This window comes from Telopea speciosissima, chromosome 10 (genome assembly GCF_018873765.1).
Source record: "Telopea speciosissima isolate NSW1024214 ecotype Mountain lineage chromosome 10, Tspe_v1, whole genome shotgun sequence".
NCBI lineage: Eukaryota > Viridiplantae > Streptophyta > Magnoliopsida > Proteales > Proteaceae > Telopea > Telopea speciosissima.
Window position 1 is genome coordinate 4,639,098 of NC_057925.1, and position 21,840 is coordinate 4,660,937.

General features: G+C 42.2%; 1 long non-coding RNA gene across 1 annotated transcript; it reads right to left on the minus strand.

Moving 5' to 3' along the window:
- Nucleotides 1–3,687: 3,687 nt before the first annotated feature.
- On the minus strand, nucleotides 3,688–21,383 carry LOC122642645. Its single transcript, XR_006330074.1, has 3 exons — nucleotides 21,208–21,383; nucleotides 4,556–4,559; nucleotides 3,688–3,700 (listed from the first exon to the last, which is right to left on the minus strand). It is a non-coding gene; the product is annotated as an uncharacterized LOC122642645 (long non-coding RNA).
- Between the last annotated feature and the right edge of the window lie 457 nt (nucleotides 21,384–21,840).

Sequence of the window (21,840 nt, forward strand, 5' to 3'; positions counted from 1 at the left end):
AAACGGTGTGGCCAAAAGGAAGAACCGTCACTTACTAGAAATGGCTAGAGCATTAATGTTTGCTTGACATGTTCCCTCCCAATATTAGGGAGATGCTGTTCTCACTGCAGCCTATCTCATTAATCGATTGTCTACTAAGGTCCTTGACTCCCGTAGTCCGGCTGAAGTTTTGTTTGGGAATTCGTCCTTTGTGGTTTCACCTAAAGTGTTTGGTTGTGTGTGTTATGCTAGGGATACCAGGTCCACTGGCAAGCTTGAACCCCGTGGATTGCGGTGTATTTTCTTGGGTTATTCTCCAACCCAGAAAGGATATAAGTGTTATCATCTCCCTTCCCGTCGTACTCTAGTCAGTATGGATGTTACCTTCCATGAAGGCCTTTCTTATTATTCTTCACCACCTCTTCAGGGGGAGAGTTATAGTGAAGATGTGGATGTGTTTCCTTCCCTTGGGCCTACTATTCTTGAACCTCCATCACCTTTAGCTGCTACCCCATCACCTTTGGCTGCTGCTCCATCAACTTTAGATAATCCTATACAGGGGGAGACTATGGAAAATGGTGATGGTGAAGCTCCTACTCAGGGGGAGTTGACTCCAATTTAGAGAACAATTGAGAAATTTCAGAAGAGGATCGACGACTCCAACATTTTAATATGTCACAAAAGATGTTCCAGAAGAGGGTAGCCTCAATCCACTATAGCTCCAGTATGCTGTTAGGTTTTAGAATGGAAGGAGAAGAGGAGAGAAGAGAGAAGAAGCTCTAGGAGAGCAAACACGATGTTGGGGCTTATGTGTTATGTCTCAAACTAGAGACTAACAGGTTTATATTCAAAAGAATGAATAATTACAGAGAGGCCCCTGGCCTTATACAAATAACATAAAAAAACATAAAAACATGTGGATATGTACAAATACACCCCTGAAACTACTATTCTTAACACTCCCCCTCAAGTTGGGTGGTATATGTCATACATGCCCAGCTTGTTCAACAAACAATCAAAATGATGAGAGCTAAGGCCTTTGGTGAAGATGTCTGCCACTTGGTTATTTGTCTTCACAAAAGGCGTGCAGATTGTCTTTGATTCAATCTTTTCCTTGATAAAATGTCTATCAACCTCAACATGCTTTGTCCTGTCATGCTGCACTGGGTTATGGGCAATACTTATGGCTGCCTTGTTATCACGATATAAACTCATAGGTTTAACAGTCTCAAATCCCAACTCTTGAACAAGTTTCTTTAACCACAAGATTTCACACACTTCATGAGCCATGGCTCTAAATTCTGCCTCAGCACTCGATCTAGCCACCACAGGTTGCTTCTTACTTCTCCAAGTAACCAAATTTCCACCAACAAATGTACAATATCCTGAAGCAGATCTTCGATCAGAAATAGATCCAGCCCAGTCAGCATCAGTGTATGCTTCTATCCTCAAGTGACCATTCCTAGAGAAGAGAAGACCTTTTCCAGGGCATGACTTTAAATATCTGAGAATTCTGTAAACTGCATCAAGATGTCCCATTTTGGGTGCATGCATAAACTGACTTACCACTCCAACAGCATAGGCTATGTCAGGTCGGGTAAGGGAAAGATAGATCAGCTTGCCTACTAATCTCTGATATTTCTCAGCATCTATAAGAGGTTCACCACAATCTTCCCCTAGTTTGTGATTCTATTTAATAGGGGAGGAGACTGGTTTACATCCTAAGTATCCTGTCTCTGTAAGCAGATCAAGGACAAACTTCCTTTGACAAACATTGATCCCTTGCTTGGATCTTGAAACTTGAATCCCCAGGAAGTACTTCAAAGGACCAAGATCTTTGATCTCAAACTGCCGAGCCAAGTAAAGTTTAAGCTTTGAGATTTCAGCCTCACTGTTTCCCGTGACCACAATGTCATCAACATATACAATGAGAGTTGTAATAGTATTGTCCTTCCTTTGTATAAACAAAGTGTGATCGGCTTGACTTTAGGTGTATCCATTCTATAGGATAGCTTGTCTAAACCTCTCAAACCAAACCTTAGGAGATTGTTTAAGGCCATAAAGAGCCTTCCTAAGACGACACACCTTTCCATTGCCACTAGGATGCTTGAACCCAGGAGGAGAGTGCATGTAGACCTCTTCTTCTAAGTCACCATGTAAGAATGCATTCTTTACATCAAGCTGGTATAATGGCCAATCAAGATTTGCAGCCATTGAGAGAAGTACCCGAATGGAGTTATGCTTGGCCACTGGAGCAAAGGTTTCCTGATAATCAATGCCATACACCTGTGTATATCCCTTGGCAACCAGTCTTGCCTTATACCTCTCCAGAGTACCATCAGACTTGAATTTGACTGTGAATACCCATCTGCAACCAACAGGAATTCTCCCCTGTGGGAGTTCAACAAGATCCCAAGTGTGATTCTTCTCAAGAGCCACCATCTCTGTATTCATTGCTTCTCTCCATTTCGGATCAGCCATAGCCTCTGCTACATTCTTAGGAATAGGTATAGAGGAAATAGCCACAGTGAAGGCAACACCTGTAGGAGATAAACTTGGCAATAGGATTAGTACATGCCCGTGTTCCCTTGCGATGTGCAATGGGGAGATCTAAGTCTGAGGATGTGGAAGTAGAGGAAGGTATACCTGTCTCAATGGATGTAGATCCAGGATGAGGAGACGAAAGGGGGTTTTGGCAGGTCTTCTTTATGGGAAGCCATGAGGAAGGATTTTGGCTGCCATCCTTCTTTGTATACAACAGTAGCTCCCCCTGTTCTCTGTTCACCGGTGCACAAGGCGGCTCCTTCTCAACAATAGCATCTATAGAACTCTCCCCCTCAACAAGAGAATCCACAGAACTTTTTTTTCCTTTGTCAATCTAAAAAGGGGGAATAGGAACAAGAGAGGAGAAGGGAAAGGAAACAAACTCAGGAACCTCTTCAATCGCAACACCAAGGGATGAACTCTCCCCCTGAAGAGGTGACTGAAAATACGGAATGGTTTCAAAAAAATGGACATCTTTGGAGAGAAGCCACCGACAGGTAGGAGGGTGATAACATTTGTATCCTTTGGAGGTAGAGGAATACCCAAGAAAGAGGCACTTCAAGGCCTTAGGGTCCAATTTAGTGCGGGCAGAATTGCTAATATAGACATAGCAAATACAACAAAACACTTTTGGAGGAAGAGAAAAGGAAGAAGAAAGTGAGGGTAAGACATCAAGAGGGACTCTGAAGTTCAAGACACTGGAGGGCATATGATTAATAAGAAAGACAGCAGTGAGTCAGGCATTGGACCAAAAAGTTTTTGGAACATGCATTGTAAACCAAAGAGACTGAGCCACTTCCAACAGGTGGCGATTTTTTCGCTCAGCAACCCCATTTTGTTGGGGGGTATCAACACAAGCCACCTGATGGACAATGCCATGGTCAGAAAAAAAGGTTTCCAAACCACCATACGTATACTCTCCACCTTTATCGGAACTGACAATCTGAATACAAGTTTGAAACTGAGTAAACACCAACTCATAAAAAATTTTAAACGCGGCATAGACATCACTCTTTTGTTTCAAGAGATAAACCCAAGTAACCCGAGAGAAATCATCAATGAAAGAGACAAAGTAGCGGAAGCCACGTAAAGAAGTAACTGAGGAAGGACCCCAAACATCAGTGTGAACAATGTGAAAAGGTGAAGTAGATTTATTGCTAGTAGATGGATAAATTATCTTACAACTTTTTGCAAAAAGACAAGGTTCACAATGGAACACATGATTGACAGGAAAAGAGGTAAATAAATGTGGCAACAGTTTCCTCATAACAGAAAAAGAGGGGTGTCCCAAACGACAATGCCAAAGCAAAATATCCTCCTGTGTACGTCCGCCATCTTGCCCACACACGTAAGATTGAGCTTTCGCAACAGGGGAAGCACAAGTGTCCAAAACATATAAGCCATCTGCTTCACGTCCACTGCCAATCACCCTCTTCGTCACCAAATCCTGAAAGAGACAATGGGTAGGAAAGAAGGTGACAAAACAGTTTAAAAATTTAGTCAATTGGCTAACTGAAAGAAGATTAGTAGCAAAGTTGGGAACATGAAAGACAGATTTCAAAGGGATAAGTGGAGTGACTTGGACATCTCCCTTACCCGAAATGGAAGAAAGGGAGCCATCAGCAATTTTTACCTTGTCTTTCCCAGAGCAAATAAAGTAAGAATTATAAAGTTGAGACCTACCCAGTCATATAATCTGTGACTCCGGAGTCAATGACCCAGGGCGTGGTACCAGAAGAGGAAGAGACCTGTAGAGCAGTGGAAGTAGTGGTAGCAGTAGAGGAGGAACCATCCAAGTGGGCTACAATTCGGCAAAATACAGCTATGTCTTCTTTGGAGAGAGAGGATGGATCAGGCTCATGAACTCCAACGTGGGCCTTAGGCCTATTCTTCTTCTGTCCTTTCTGTCCCCCTGATGAAGTAGAGGATGGTTTCCCATGAAGATCCCAACAAAACTCCTTCCTATGTCCAGACTTGCCACAATAGTCACAGGAGAATCGACCCCTACCAGACCCCTTGGTGAGGGGAGTACGATCCTGAGGAGTGGAAGAAATAAGGGCAGAGCGCTCAACGGTGGGAGTGGTCTCCATAGCACCCCTACGGGTCTCCTCACTCTGTAGATAACCACACACTTCCTTCAGGGAGGGGAGACTTGGTCGGCCAAGGATCTGGACCCGTAAAGGTTCAAATTTAGGATTAAGACCTCCAAGGAGGAACAGGACCCTCTCCTTCTCAAACAGCCGATGCACTTTAGGCTCATCAACAGGGTACAACTGGAGATCTCTATAATGATCATACTCCTCCCACAGTCCTACGACCAGACTATAGTATTCAGAGATACTTTTGTCACCCTGGCGCAGGCTAACAATCTGTTGGAGAAGTTGATAAACCTTGGTAGAGTCTCCCACTCTATCAAAAATACAAAATTTCTTTGGCAATCTCCTTGCTCATAAACCTTCTTCCAACCTCCGGCTTCATTGAAAAAATAAGCCAAGTCATCACAAGGGAGTTCTCTGTTTCCCATTTGGAGTAACTTGGATCAATGGAGGGGGAAGCCTTGAAGCTCCTAGATATGTATCCCAACTTTCCTCTACTCCGAAGAATGAGTTTCATAGACCGTGACCAATCCAAGTAATTATGATTGTCAAGCTTGACAATGGGGAGCTGAACATTGGGATTCTCATATGAAGGTGAAGGGATTAAAGGCAAGCTCGCAATGATGGGAAACTCGGATGTCTCGAGATATTTCGAGATGGAGGGATGATCGTGTCTCCATTTTTTCACCCATTGTGACTTCAAAGCAAACAGTTGGGAACCAAACAACAGCACCACAAGTAACCACAGTGGGTTCTCAAGAGACAGCAGCAAAAAACAGATACAAATCGGGACAGAAAACCTTGAAATAGCTTGTAGAACTTTAAACAATCATCAAACAACAGTGGAGCAAAGAAGAAGAACCTTCCTAACCAAAAAACGACAGGGTATAGCCCAAAAAAACTCCCAAACCAAGCTCTATTGAAGAGCTCTTTCGAATCAGTCCCTCTGGCTGGCAGAAAAAGTTGCAGAAATGGCCTGGCCGAGATGTAGTTCTAATCCTTAGGAGCTTCCAAGATGCTTGAGAGGATACAAGGGAAAGAAAGAGCACGTCCAAACGAAACTAGAGCAACTGGTCACTCATCATTCAGGTTGCAAACAAGAGAGAAATCGATCTGAGAAGGAAGGCTAGGTTTTCCTTCAAAGGAACTGTTCTTCACCTTCCAAACAGCCTTCTACCACCTTCAAAATCTAGGAGCAAGATGCTCTGATACCATGTTAGGTTTTAGAATGGAAGGAGAAGAGGAGAGAAGAGAGAAGAAGCTCTAGGAGAGCAAACACGATGTTGGGGATTATGTGTTATGTCTCAAACTAGAGACTAACAGGTTTATATTCAAAAGAATGAATAATTACAGAGAGGCCCCTAGCCTTATACAAATAACATAAAAAAACATAAAAACATGTGGATATGTACAAATATACCCCTGAAACTACTATTCTTAACATACGCATCCAGTTGCCGACTGTGGATCTAGACCCTACTCCTCCTGGTAAGATTTCTCCTTCCGACCAACCTATTGCTTATCGCAAAGGTACTAGGACTTGGCACTCAGCATCCCATTTCCCATTTTGTTTCTTATAGTTCTCTTTCTCCATCTTTTCGTGCATTTGTGTCCTCTGTTTCTATTCCTAAAAATTGGCAGGAAGCTTACACAGATGGAAAGTAGAAGGTAGCAATGTTGGAAGAAATGAGAACATTGAAAAAAAATAATACTTGGGATCTTGTAGATCTTCCTCTAGGGAAACGACCAATGGGATGTAAATGGGTGTTTGTGGTCAAACAGAAGGTTGATGGGACTGTGGATCGATATAAGGCACGCCTGGTTGCAAAGGGCTTTACCCAAACTTATGGAGTTGATTATCAGGAGACCTTCGCATCAGTGGCTAAACTCAATACTGTAAGAGTGTTATTGTCATGCGCTCTAAATCTTGGGTGGGATCTTCAGCAGTTGGATGTGAAGAATGCCTTCCTCCATGGAGAGCTCGAGGAAGAGGTATATATGGATATTCCACCAGGCTTCTCTGATGATAAGACCAAGGGCAAGGTCTGTAAATTGAAGCGTGCTCTTTATGGGTTGAAACAGCCACCTAGAGCTTGGTTCGACAGGTTTCACAAGGCAATGCTTTCAGTGGGCTATAAGAAAAGCAATGCTGATCATACACTGTTCATCAAACGAGTTGGTGATAAGGTAACTATTCTCATAGTCTATGTTGATGATATTGTTATAACCGGAGATGATGTTGATGAGATCAAGAAATTAAAGCACTTCCTTGGCCATGAGTTTGAAATAAAGGATCTGAGAACTCTAAAATATTTTCTAGGGATAGAAGTTGCTCAATCTTTAAAGGGCATCTTCCTTTCTCAAAGGAAATATATCCTAGATTTGTTGTTCGAAACAGGGATGTTAGGGTGTCATCCCACAGATACTCCCATGGAAGCTACTGCAAGGCTTAAGGAGAAAGAAGGTGAACCAGCGGACAAAGGTCGCTATCAGAATTGGTTGGCAAGCTAATCTACCTCTCTCATACACGGCCAGATAGCTGTTGCAGTTAGTCTAGTGAGCCAATTTATGCATGATCCTTATTCTTCTCATATTGAGGCAGTTATTCGCATTCTTCGGTATTTAAAGTCTGCTCCTAGAAAAAAAATACTTTTATCTCCCAATGGCCATCTGAAAGGTGAAGCTTACACTGATGCTGATTGGGTTGGCTCTACTGACAGGAAATCCATCTTTGGATATTGCTCTTTTGTGGGTGGGAATCTTGTCACACGGCGTAGCAAGAAGCAGAATGTTGTGGCAAGATCCAGTGTTAAAGCTGAATTCCGTGCTATGGCACAAGGAATCTGTGAGTTGCTATGGCTTAAAGGGTTGTAGCAAGACATTGGAGTTGCTGTCCATCTTCCCATGATGCTATATTGTGACAACAAGGCTGCCATTAGCATCACTCATAACCCTATCCAGCATGATCGTACCAAGCATGTTTAAGTTGACCAACATTTCATTAAGGAGAAGATTGAAGCTGGTCTCATCTGTGTTCCCTTTGTGAAGTCTGCTGACCAGCTAGCCGATGTGTTCACTAAAGGGTTGAGTAGCAAAGTTTTCTGTCCTGTTTTAGTCAAGTTGGGCATGTGTGACATATATGCACCAACTTGAGGGGGAGTGCTGGTTGTATAGGACAGAATACCGTCGGGGGTATTCTGGTCCTTTTGTTCCCTTTTTATTTTGCTTTGTATTGAGTAGGTTATGAGGGACAGAATTGTCCATGTAATTTGTCTTCTAATTTTATAAATACATTGCTTGGGATTAGCCTTTGAGCATCCAAGCCTTATTCCTTAAGTCAGATTTGTTAACACAACCAATCTCTGATATTGTCCCTATTCCACTGGGTCATCAGTCTTACTAGTGAGATGAGCATTCGCTTCAAGAGGAGTATATAAAGGTCTACAACTCAACATCCCTGTCTCAGATAGGAGGTCAAGGGTATATTTCTGTTTAGATAGAAAGATACCCTTGATAGAGCGAGCAACTGCAATGCCAAGAAAATACCACAACTTACCTACGTCCTTGATCTCAAACTCTTGACCAAGGTAAGTCTTTAGGTGAGATTTTCCTCTGTCACCCCCAGTGACAACAATGTCATCAACATACACAATGAGGATAGCAATCTTGGTGCCAGTTAATGAACAGGGTGTGATCAATAATGCTTTGCATGTAATCTACAGACAGCATAGCTTTATGGAATCTCCCAAACCAAGCACAGAAAGACAGCTTTAGCCCACACAAAGCTCTCTTGAGCTTAAAAGCCTTTCCCTTAGTTTTCTGGCATGAGAAACCATGAGGGATTTCCATGTACACCTCATTTTCCAGTTCACCATGAAGAAATGCGTTCTTGACATCAAGTTGTTGCAAATCTCATCCTAGATTCATAGCACAAGAAAGAATCACACGGATGGTAGTCATTTTTGCAACTGATGCGAAAGTCTCCTGGTAATCCAAACCATAAGTCTAGGTAAATCCTCTTGCAACCAGCCTAGCCTTTTATCGGTCTACTATCCCATTCATATTTTGCTTTACAGTAAAAACCCACTTACAACTCACAGTCCTTTTCTGAGGAGGAAGAAAGACCAAATCTCAAGTACTATTCTTTCCAAGGCTTGCATTTCTTTAATCATGGCTGCCTTCCACTGCGGTTCTATGATACCTTCCTGCCAATTCTGAGGAATGGAAATGGAAGACAAGGAAGACACAAAGATATGATATGAAGGAGAAAGAGAGTTGTACGAAACCACCTTAACAATAGGGTGTTGAGTACAAGATCTCGTTCCCTTTCGAAAAGCAATAGGTAAGTCAAGAGATGGGTCAAAATTAATAGGAGAATTAAAGTAGTATTACCTGATTGAGAGTTGTAACGTGGATCAGGAGATAACAACTAGCTAGGTGGTGGTGTAGGTGTCACAAGAGCCACTGAGGTGTCTATTTGTTGCTCATGATGACGACGGGCATAAACTTTCATGGGCAGATGAACGTGAACAGGAGAAGACTCCCCCTAAACTGAAGGGACTGAAGGAGAGGAGTTAGAGCCAAGTATAGGCACAACTGGAGGCACATCTTCACCAAACAAAGAAAACTCTCCCCCCCCCCCCCATGAAGAGGTGTTGGAGAGTAATAGGCAATAGACTAATGGAATACAACATCCATAGAAACAAAGACCAAACGAGAAGGGGGTGATAGCACTTGTAGCCATTCTAGGTAGCAGAGCAACCAATGAAAACACACTTAAGTCCTCAGTGATCTAGCTTTCCATGAAGATGATGGTTTCGGACAAAACAGACACATCCGAAGACTTTAAGAGGGATAAGAAAAGTGGAAGAACCCTGGAGAATCTCAACCGGAGCCTTGAAGTCAAGGACACAAGTCAGCATCCAATTGATGAGATAAGCAGCAGTGAGTACAGCTTCACTCCAATACTGAGGGGGAACATTCGTCTCAAACATAAGAGTAAGGGTCACTTCCAACAAATGCCTATTTTTGCGTTCAGCCACACCATTCTGAGACAGTGTATCAATGCAACTGGTCTGATGGATGATCTCCTGAGTAGCAAGATAAGGGTGAAAGGAACCCTCAAGATATTCCCTACTATTGTCACTGCGGAGAATTTTGATGGTAGAGTTAAACTAGGTATGGACCATGGTATGGAAAAGCTGAAACAATGAAACACTTCACTCTTTTGATGCATCAAATAAATCCAAGTGACCAGTGTATAACAGTCAATAAAAGTCACAAACCAACAATAACCAGTAATAGAAGGATAACGGACATCATAGTGAATTAACATAAAAGGAGAAGAACTTCTATTATTCAAATTGGAATAAGTTGCACGAGTTTGTATGGCTAAAACACAAGCATCACAAAAGAAATCCGATTACAATATTGAAATAAACTAGGAAAAGTTTTAGCCCAAGTGCCAACAGGGAGATGGCCTAAATGCCTATGCCAAAGAAGTATCTCAGAAGATACTGAAGGAGAACCAGTCTGATGAGCTTGACCCACTGAAGATATGTCATCATCAAGCAAATAAAGACCACCATGCACCCTACACAACAATTCTTTTCCCTGTCATTAGATCCTGAAAAACATAGTGAGAAAGGAAAAAAGGTCATTTTACAATTCAGGTCAGTGGTAGACGACTGATAGAAAGAAGGTTAGTAGAAAAATCCGAAACATGAAGAACAAATGCCAAAGTTAAAAAGGGAGAATAAGTGATAAAACCCTTCCCAGAACAGTGGAAAGAGAACCATCAGTCACTATAACTTTGTCTTTAACAGAACAAGGGGAATACCGAAAAAAGAGACTAGAAGAGCCAGTCATATGATTAGTGGCACCAGAGTCAATAATCCAAGGACGAGAGACAACCGATGCACAATGACCTCCAAAAGTAATACCTGAGTAGGCAAGGTGAGAGTCAAGAGAAAACTAGAGTAGATGTAGAGGCGAAAGCGAGAGCAGTGGAAGGCTCCAAGCGAGCCATCAAACGCCTAAGCATAGCAAGCTCATCCTGAGAAAGAGAGGTATTGGTACTATCAGGAGCCGGTTCAGAAGCCTTTGTGTAATGTGCAGCCTAGGACGATCGACCATGGCTACGACCTTGTGAAGAAGAAGAAGTAAGACAGCCATGTAGTTTCTAGCAGATTCCTTGGTATAACATTCCTTACCATAGTAGCCACACCTGACTGGTTCCCTATCATAGAAGGCACGATCAATAGAGCGATCACTGGATCGAGGGGGACCACCTTTAGGCTTAGTGGACCTAGAGAGTAAAGCAGATCGGTCTTGAGTATTCTATAGCATCGCATTACAACGGCTGTCCTCTAACTGAATCAACGAGTAAGACTGCTCCAAAGTAGGGAAAGGGTCCTGACTAAGTACTTGGGCACGAATCTGATCATATTCAACATTCAGCCTAGCTAGAAAATCATAAACCCGAAACTTATCTTCCCGTTTCTTGAAGGCAATCACATCAGTAGTACAGGTTGTCTGAAAAGTAGCATAGAAATCAAGCTCCTGCTACAGACTTCGCAGCTCGGCATAGTATTGGGAAAGTGTTTAGTCCTTCTACTTGGTTTCATGAAGCTTCTTATGCAACTCACAAACCATTAAAAGATAACCTCAAGCAATCTAAGGTTGCATAGAGTTGATGAGGAAGTCTATCACCAGGGAGTTATCAGAAAACCACTTCCTCTGTGAAGCATAAGCAACAGTAGGCCTTGCAGTGTCACCCATCAAATAACCCGTATAGCCACGGGAATCAATGGGGAGATAACAGGAGCGAGACCACATCAAGTAGTTGCTCCCATTAATGGGGGAGGGAAAGAAAGGAAGGAAATCAGAATTGCAGGGGGAAAAGAGAAGAAGCAGTAGGAGAAGAAGAAGAGGGGGGGAGAGAGAGAGGAGAGACTTAAAGAAAGAAGAAGACTCCAACGATTCTGCATTTTTTATTTTCTGTTACTGTTCTACCTATTCTGTAGGCTATTACATATTTAAATAGCAAAATAAAGGGGTGGTTACAAGTATGGGGAGGGAAATAAGGTTGCTGTCCAAATTTGGACAGCAATCCAAAACCGTGGAGGGAAAGGGTGGAGGGGAAGAATAGGGGAGGAAGTTACAACTTACAACTAAAACAGTTTTGTAACTTCTAAAAAGAAAACAGAAAAAAAACTGCCTGCAGAAAAAAACTACCTATTTAAAATTCAAAATATCTAGCAACACAAGACTTAAACGAAAGAAATAAAATAAAATCAAAGATCTTCATATGCTGATGTGGATGATGGCTGACATGGCTACTTGTTAGTTATATTGGGCCAGAATACTGTGGGATGAACTAATCATCCAAGCATTAACCTAATTCAAATCTGTTTCTACATGGTATCAGAGCAGATTTCGAACTAGGGGCACCAATTTTTCTCGTTTTTTGTTCTTCTTTCTCTCTCGATCTTCTTCTCTTCTAGTTCCCTCCTTCTTCTCCCTTGTTCTTCATTCCCATATAGGGCAGCACTGATGAGGTAATCATGCGATCCAGTTGCTGCCCCCATTACCTCATTTATGACTTATAATTCTGTTCGATAGACTCCAATCAACACTGCTGCGATATTGGTTCTTCAGTTCCTTCTTGGAGATTGCTTCTTCATCAGATACAAGGGTTCCTCTCCTCTCTTTGAAGACCAGAAGCTGCTGCAGAATTGTTGTTTTATTGGTTCAGAAATTATTCCTCAAGATTGAAGACTTCCTTGAGATCGATTCCTCCATTATCAGGGTTTTTTCAAAAACCCTGACATCTATCGATCTTAGGGTTATTGCTGCCCACTGTTGCTGATTTTTTGCAGGTGTTTTCTTCACTTATAAGGGCTCCTTCGACAGCTATATCAACTTCTACAGATCTGTTTTTTGGTGTGTGAAGACCTTGAGATCGATCTCATCATTACAGGGTTTTTTAAACCCTAATTCTATCGATATTGGGCTGCTGCACCTGTTTTTTTGGATCTGATTTTTTCTCCAGATGTGTTTCTCTTATTAAGGACTTCTCTACCTCAGTTTTTCAGCGACTTTGATATTATTTATTGCAGCCTAGGCTCATCCATCGATTCCATCACTTTAGGGTTTTGTTCAAAACCCTAAAAACCATAATCGATCAAGGTTCTTTTTGGCTGCTGGTTCTATTTGTTTGGGACTTTACTTGAAGTTGTTTGGCCTTCTCTGCTGCCGGTATGGGTGACTCTACCAACTCTACTGCTACTTCTGTTCATGATGGCAATCACAAGACGGATTATCACAGCTTTCCACCTAACCCCATCAAACTGGATGGCTCAAATTACCTTCTGTGGTCCAGATCAGCCTCCTTTGCCATTGCTGGCCATGGCCTCACTGACCATATTGATGGCACTATTGTTAAGCCTAGTGATAAAGGCCCTGATTAGACTAAGTGGCTGGCCAATAATGGTGTTCTCATGTCCTACCTCATAGGCTCTATGACTTCAGCTTTACAGCATAATTTCTTCTTCTGGATACTGCCGACCAGATATGGGCTGCTTGCAAGGAGACCTACGGACAGCTTGGCAATGATGCCCAGGTTTATGAAATTCGAAAGAAGGTCCTTCACACTACTCAGGGGGAGCTTTCTGTTTCGGACTACTATGCTTCTCTCCGCAGCTTGTGGCAACAGTTGGATCATTACTCTGATTTTCACCCCTCTACAGCTGCTGATATTGCCTCTTATAAGAAACATGTGGACAAGATCAGAGTCTATGATTTTTTAGCTGGTTTGAATATGGAGTATGATCCCATTCGTGTTCAAGTGTTGGGCCATACACCTTTTCCCACACTTGAACAATCTTATGCATTGGTTTCTTCTGAGGAGAACCGTAGGGCTGCCATGTTACATCCTCCTATTACTGACAGATCTGCTCTCAAGGTTACTGCCCCCATCACTCCTAGACCTATTGGCACTGCTTCTCCTGGTGATTCTACTACAGGGACTGTTGTTTGTGAGCACTGTCACAAACCATATCACACCAAGGAGAGGTGCTGAAAACTTCATGGGAAACCAGCTGACTTTGAAGCAAAACGGGCTGCCAAGACCAAGAACAAGACAAAGCCTAAGGCCCATCGGTGAGGCTGACACTACGGACCCTACTACGACCCTGGTCTATCCCAGGATGAGCTACGAGGCATTTCGACGTATCTCGAGGTCTTCCGCTGCTGCTGCCTCTACTACATCAGCTATTGCCAATTCTTCCGCTCATTCAGGTTCACACTTTGCCCGATCAGGTATTCCTTTTGGCGGTCATTGTGTTTCTGTAGCTTCCCATCCTTGGATCATAGATTCTGGGGCTACAGATCATATGACTGGTTCCTCTAGTTTGTTTCATCGATACTCTCCTAATTCTGGGAAGGACAAGGTCAAGGTAGCTGATGGTTCTCTTTCATCTATCTCTGGAAAGGGAATCATCAACTGCACTTCCTCCCTTCCATTAACTTCTGTTTTGCACATTTCTAATTTTACTACTAACCTTCTTTCCATTAGTAGTATTACTCGTGATCTTAACTGCAAAGTTACTTTCTTTCCTTCTCATTGTGTGTTTCAGGATCTGGCCTCTGGGAAGACGATTGGATTGGGTAAAGTGCACGGTGGGCTATACCTACTTGATGATGGTCGCTTCTCTCCACCACCATTACCTTCTCCACTACAACAGAACTCCATGGTCTCTTCTGAACTCTACCAGTGGCACTCTAGGTTAGGTCACCCCCCTTTAGGAATTTTAGCACATTTCTTTCCTAGTTTGGTCACCCTACATACTAAGGATGACTTTTTTTGTGAGGCGTGTGTTCTGGCCAAACAGACACGTTCAAATTATCCTATTTCAAATAAAAGAAGTTCTTCTTGTTTTGAGTTAGTGGATTCTGATGTTTGGGGCCCTAATCATAAACCCTCTATTTCTGGCCATCGGTGGTTTGTATCTTTCATTGATTGTCATTCTAAGAACACATGGGTCTATCTCTTGCACACCAAAAATCAAGTTTTTTCATGCTTTCAACACTTTCATAAAATGGTCCAAACTCAGTTCCAGGCTACTCTCAAAATATTGAGAAGTGATAATGGAACAGAGTATAGAGAATCACAATTTCAAAACTATTTGGCTGACCATGGAATCATTCATCAGACTAGTTGTGTTGATACCCCTGCCCAGAATGGTGTGGCAGAAAGGAAAAACCGCCACTTGTTAGAAATGGCCAGAGCATTAATGTTTACGAGGAATGTCCCGTCTCAATATTGGGGGGATGCGGTTATCACGGCAGCCTATCTCATCAATAGGCTGCCATCTCGGGTACTTCACTCCCGTAGCCCCTCTGATGTTTTAATTGGCCATTCCTCCTTTATTGTGCCTCCCAAGGTGTTTGGTTGTGTGTGTTATGCTCGAGATACTAAATCTCCCAGCAAACTTGACCCTCGAGGACTCCGTTGTATTTTTTTGGGTTATTCTCCAACCCAGAAAGGCTATAAATGTTACCATCCCCCTTCCCGCCGTACCATGGTTAGCATGGATGTTGTTTTCCATGAGTCCCTTTCTTATTATTCTTCGCCACCTCTTCGGGGAGAGTCTTGGTGAAGATGTGGCTTTCGAGATTCCTCTACCGAGGAGCCTCGGCTGTCCACCCTCTTTACCACCCACAGCTGCTGTCAGCCCCTTTTGGATGCTTCCCATCCACCCTTGGATGCTGCCCATCCTACTTTGGAGACCTCCCAACAACCTCTGGCTGTTCCTCCCTCACCCAATGGAAATCCTTTACAGGGGGAGACCATAGAAAATAGTGTTGTTAATATTCCTACTCAAGGGGAGCAGACTCCGGTCCAGAGAACTATTGGTGAATTTCAGAAGAGAATTGACAACTCCAACATGACCACCTATACAAGGGGAAGGTCCACAAGAGGGCAGTTGCATCCCACTATAGCACTAGTACCCATCCAATTGCCGGCTCCAGACACAGATCCTACATCTCCTGGTAATCCATCTCCTTCCGACCTACCTATTGTACTTCACAAAGGTACTAGGACTTGCACTTTACATCCCATATCTCATTTTGTTTCGTATAACTCTCTTTCTCCCTCTTTTCGTGCATTTGTATCTTCTCTTTCCTCTGTTTTGGTTCCTAGAAATTGGCAGGAAGCATCTATTGATGGAAAGTGGAAGACAGCAATGTTGGAATAAATGAGAGCACTACACAAAAATAATACGTGGGATCTTGTGGCTCTTCCTCCAGGGAAAAAACCAGTGGACTGTAGATGGGTCTTCGTAGTTAAACAGAAGGTTGATGGTTCGGTGGACAGGTACAAGGCACGTTTGGTTGCAAAGGGATTAACTCAGACTTATGGAGTTGACTATCAGGAGACCTTTGCACCAGTGGCAAAGCTCAACACTGTCAGGGTGTTATTATCTTGTGCTGCAAATCTTGGGTGGGATCTTCAGCAGTTAGATGTCAAAAATGCCTTTCTCCATGGGGAGCTTGAGGAGGAGGTATATATGGACATTCCACCTGGTTTCTCTGATGACAGGACTAAGGGTAAGGTTTGTAAATTGAAGCGTGCCCTTTATGGCTTGAAGCAGTCACCCAGGGCCTGGTTTGGCAGATTTCATAATGCTATGATTTCAGCAGGTTACAAGCAGAGCAATGCTGATCACACTTTGTTTATCAGATGACTTAGTGACAAGGTTACTCTTCTCGTAGTCTATGTGGATGATATTGTGATCACTGGTAATGATGATGCTGCAATCAGGGATTTGAAAATTCTTCTTGGCCGTGAGTTTGAGGTCAAAGATCTTGGTCCCCTAAAATATTTTCTATGGATAGAAATTGCTCGATCTTCAAAGGGCATCTTTCTTTCTTAAAGAAAATATGTCCTTGATCTATTGACTGAGACAGGGCTACTTGGCTTTCATCCTTCAGATACTCCTATGGAAGCTACTACAAAACTTAGGGAGAAAGAGGGTGAGCCGGTTGACAAGGGTGCCTATCAGCGGTTAGTAGGCAAACTAATCTACCTTTCCCACACACGCCCTGACATTGCGATTCTTTGTGAGTTTGGTGAGTCGAGTTCATGCATGATCCATATTCCTCTCATATGGATGCGGTCCGTCGTATTTTGAGGTACTTAAAGTCTGCTCCAGGAAAGGGAATTCTTCTATCTGCCAATGGTCACTTGAGGTTGAAGCCTATACTGATGCCGATTGGGCTGGTTCTCCTGACAGGAAATCTATCTCTAGCTACTGTTCCTTTGTGGGTGGAAACCTTGTCACATGGCGGAGCAAAAAGCAGAATGTTGTGGCAAGGTCTAGTGCTGAAGCCGAATTCCGTGCAATGGCACAAGGAATTTGTGAACTTCTGTGGCTTAGAGGGTTATTGCAGGATATTAGTGGTGCTGTCCATCTTCCAATGATGCTTTATTGTGACAATAAAGCTGTCACAATAAAGCGGCCATTAGTATTGCTCATAACCCTGTCCAGCATGATCGCACGAAACATGTGGAGGTTGACCGACATTTCATCAAGGAGAAGCTTGAAGCTGGCCTTGTTTGTGTTCCCTTTGTGAAGTCTTCTGATCAGCTAGCTGATGTGTTCACTAAGGGATTGAGTAGCAAGCTGTTTCATCCTATCTTAGTCAAGTTGGGCATGCATGATATATATGCTCCAACTTGAGGGGGAGTGTTAGTTATATTGGGCCGGAATACCGTGGGGGTATTCTGGACTTTTTTCCTTTATTATTTGTTAGTTTCTTATGTGGTTTAATCCCACATTGCTTATGTAATTATTTTTACTATTTCATTATAGTTATAAATACAATGTGCTTGGGATGAACTAATCATCCAAGCATTAACCTAATTCAAATCTGTTTCTACACTACTGATGTGGACGGCTGACGTGGCTGCTGATGTGGCATGAGATGCTGACATGGCAAGGTGCTGATATGTCATTCCTGATGGTGTGATCTTCTCTTTCTTTGGTATTCCTTGAAGGGTTGACCAGATTTTGGTGGAAAAATGCCCTCATCAAGCAGCCCCCAAATGTCCTGCATCAACTCTCCCTTGCTTTAAAAAAAAACTTGACCACGAGTTTTATAGAACGGAAGAATCAAATTAGTAACCATCGATGTCAATTTGCGGTCCTCAATCGACCAGTCTCCATTCATGGCAACTTCTGTGTAGCAGAAAAATAACAAGACAACAGTAACAAGGGAGGGAGGGGGAAGGAAGAAATATAGAGAACCTGGAGAGGAGAAGAGAAGAACAGAATAAGAAGAAGGGGAAGGGGAGCAGAATTCAAGAAGAAGAAGAAAAAATGGGGGAGGGAAAGAAAGAAAGAGAAGATAGGAAGGAAATCAGAATTGCAGGGGGAAAAGAGAAGAAGAGGGGGGGGGGAGAGAGGAAAGACTTAAAGAAAGAAGAAGATTCCAACGATTCTGCACTTTTTATTTACTGTTCTCTGTTCTACCTATTCTGTAGGCTATTTACATATTTAAACAGCAAAATAAAGGGGAGGTTACAAGTATGGGGAGGGAAATAAGGTTGCTGTCCAAATTTGGACAGTAATCCAAAACCGTGGAGGGAAAGAGTGGATGGAAAGAATAGGGGAGGAAGTTACAACTTACAACCAAAACAGTTTTGTAACTTCTAAAAAGAAAACAGAAAAAAAACACTGCCTGCAGAAAAAAACTACCTATTTAAAATTCAAAATATCTAGCAACACAAGACTTAAAAGAAGGAAATAAAATCAAATCAAAGATCTTCATATGCTGATGTGGATGGCTGCTGACATGGCTACTGATGTGGACGGCTGATGTGGCTGCTGATGTGGCATGAGATGCTGACATGGCAAGGTGCTGATATGTCATTCCTGATGGTGTGATCTTCTCTTTCTTTGGTATTCCTTGAAGGGTTGACCAGATTGTGTTGGAAAAATGCCCTCATCAAGCAGCCCCCAAATGTCCTGCATCACCCATCCAATCAAGCAGAGCTAACAGGGAATGAAGGGAAGTCATTATGAGTTCCACGACCCGATGGATGCAGTAGAATCAGCCGATATAGTTACCACTCAGGTTAATGATAGAGGTAAATCGAGAGATGAGGCCTTGAAGTGATCGAAAAGCAACACAAAGGACCAACGAAAAGGTCGAAAAAGGGATCAAAACCCTGAAAAAGACTATTCAGGCCTCAAAACCTTGCAAAAAGTCGATCTACCCCAAAACCCTGAAAAAGTCAATCTCATACCCTGAAGAAAAGGTGTTTTTCATATATGGGTCTCTCAAATCAATATTTGAGGGAGATCTGAGAACCCAATGAGAGAGAGGAAGATCCTTGATGGTCTAGGATAGACCTTCGAAGAATAGAAGCTGAAACCAAGAGAAAAAAGGTGTTGGGAGAAGTCGGAGAAGAGAGGCTAAGAGATGGAACCGAGAGTGGAAAAGAGGGAGAGAGTTGGTGGAGGCTAGGGCTGGGATCCCGAGGTGGATCTCAGCTCTGATACCATGTTTGATTGAGAGGAATGATTGAGCTGCTAATATGACAGTCCTATTCTATTTCTAATAAGTGATATACAGGGACAAGCAAGGAATTAAGTATTGGTCCGTATCATATCGTATCGTATCGGCCAATACGTCTCGGTATCGGTCGGTGTCGATACGATACAGACCGATACATCTCTATTTTTTTTTAAAATAAACTGTCGACTGTATCGATATGTATCGACCGATACATATCAATACGATATGATACGGTCGATATGTATCGATACAGCCGAGATGTCCTTTTTTCATTTTTTTACTATTTTTTAGCGTATCGGTACATATCGATATGTATCGGTACATATCGATATGTATCGGTTGATACATATCGATACGTACCGATACATATCGATACGTCTCGATATGTCTCGACCCAATTAAGAAAAACATGGGTTTTGTTCATTCTTACCTGCAGAACACGAAACAGAGAGCTTCCAGCGGAAAAAAACACAGTCCAGCCTTGGGAAAAACCCCAAAATCCATGTTCAAACCCGTTTTTTCGACCAGATTTTTTTAGGGCTTCGACTCCTTGGTCAAAAACGATTCTAAAGGAGGTGGAATCAGAACATTTTCTGCATCCAACAACCCACATTCGAAATCAAAAGGTGTTCTTGAAGGGAAAGTAGGTTTTTTGAAAAAAAACTTGATTTTTTATTCAAATATTTGATTTTTGGTCTTTTTTTTGCTATGATTCATAGAGAATAGGTTATACTAACTTAGTATTGCATCCAATAAATGATTTTTTTTTTCCTTTTCTTCCAAAAATTAAAGCATATGCTAATGTATATAATTTATAACAATTTCAAAGTGCCGCACTTGTCTGGTTATACATTATTCACAATTCTTAGTGTATATGCATGATATATGACATAAATTACTTGTTTATATTTTTTGTGTCCAAAAGTGTATTTCCATGTGTATTTTGATTATTTTCATGCGTTTCTACACCGATCGATACGTATCTCCGATACGCTACGATACAATATGATATATCTCTTAAAATCGCCCGACCGATACGATACCCGATACCAATACTTTAAACCTTGGGTACAAGTACATCAATGCCCCTATGGACAGATTTACCTTTATACACTTATTACACCCGATATTACAACATCTTCAACAAGAAGAGAAACAAATAATCTTCACGAGGAAGATAAAGGCAAAAATATTATTAAGAAGAATGGTAGATAATGGAACTTCTACCGGCACCACTATGTTATCCCCCTCATGTGTTGCACTACACGTGGACAAATAATCCAGGAGATTAAAACAAAGAACTTTTGCAGTCCCAATATTGTCGTAATGACCAACACCAACTCAAATAAACCTTACCATATCAAAGGATAATGAACACCAAGAAAACCAGCAGTGGCAGAGCAATACCAGGCTAGAATATCCAATCACAGAGAAAAGGGGCGTACCCAGTAGACAGGGCTCCCTCCGTTGCGGTATCTGGGGAGGGTCATAATGTATGCAGCCTTAACCCATAGCAGAGAGTTTGTTTCCCAACTCGAACCGCAACCACTAGATCACAATGCAGCAACCTTACCGTTGCGCCAAGGCCCGCCCTGTTCCAATCACAGAGAAGTAATATCAAATCTGATCACACATATATTACTAACAACAGTTGATAAAAGAAATAGCCTCCAATGATATTGCAGACAGCAATCGGATCATGTCGCAGCTTTGCAAACAGTAGAAGATATCCACAAGGTTTGGCAGAAATCCAATGGTAGATCAGCAAAGAGAAGTCTGATATATCAGCAACTATAATCAACAATAAGCAGAATACCATTTATAGACCAAAGAATAAATCCTACTCAGCAACCGCAGGGCAAGTATAGTGACTGAAACTACAACCAGCAACGACCCCAGGGAGAGAACCTCCAATATAGCAACGCCGCAGAGAAGAATCAAGATATCTTAACAACCAGCACTCTAATCAAGCTAAAAACCTAGTCGAGTGCCAATACAAAACAAGTAATAATTCATGAAATTTTCAGGAAAATCCAAGGGCTAGATAGCCCTGTGTGACCCTTTCCTAGAGTGATTAGGAATGAATCAAAAACAACAACTAATGGACTTTTATGCTGATCAGATCACAGAATTTAAAAGAAAACTCCAATCCAAGTTTGTATTGAACAGATCAGCTCCAAAGATTCAATCATATTTGCACAAGAACAGTTTTTTACCAAAACTTTGAATTTTTCACTAAGAGAAAGTAGAACAAAAAATCAGTGAATAGTCATTCACTAAAGCAAGAAAAAATGAAAAAACAGTGACATCAGTTGTGCCAAATAAGGTTATCTCACCCATCTTTGGAAGCTGGATACCTATACACCATATAAGCTACTATCTATCTTGTATCTGGACATTCCATGAGTGGTCCACATCAAGTAACACAAGCTTGGAATCTCCAAATGTGAGGCATCCAAGAATCCTCCTCCTCTCACACCAAATGTCCCAAACTATCGCATGAGGGGTCGATTTCGAAAGAATATGACATTAACGCCCAAAAGCATCTCTACGCCAAAGTGGAAGGGATTTAGGGGTGGGGGTTGGGGCAGGTGAACAATTGGGTCAAACATGAAGCAGTATTTACATTTGAAAT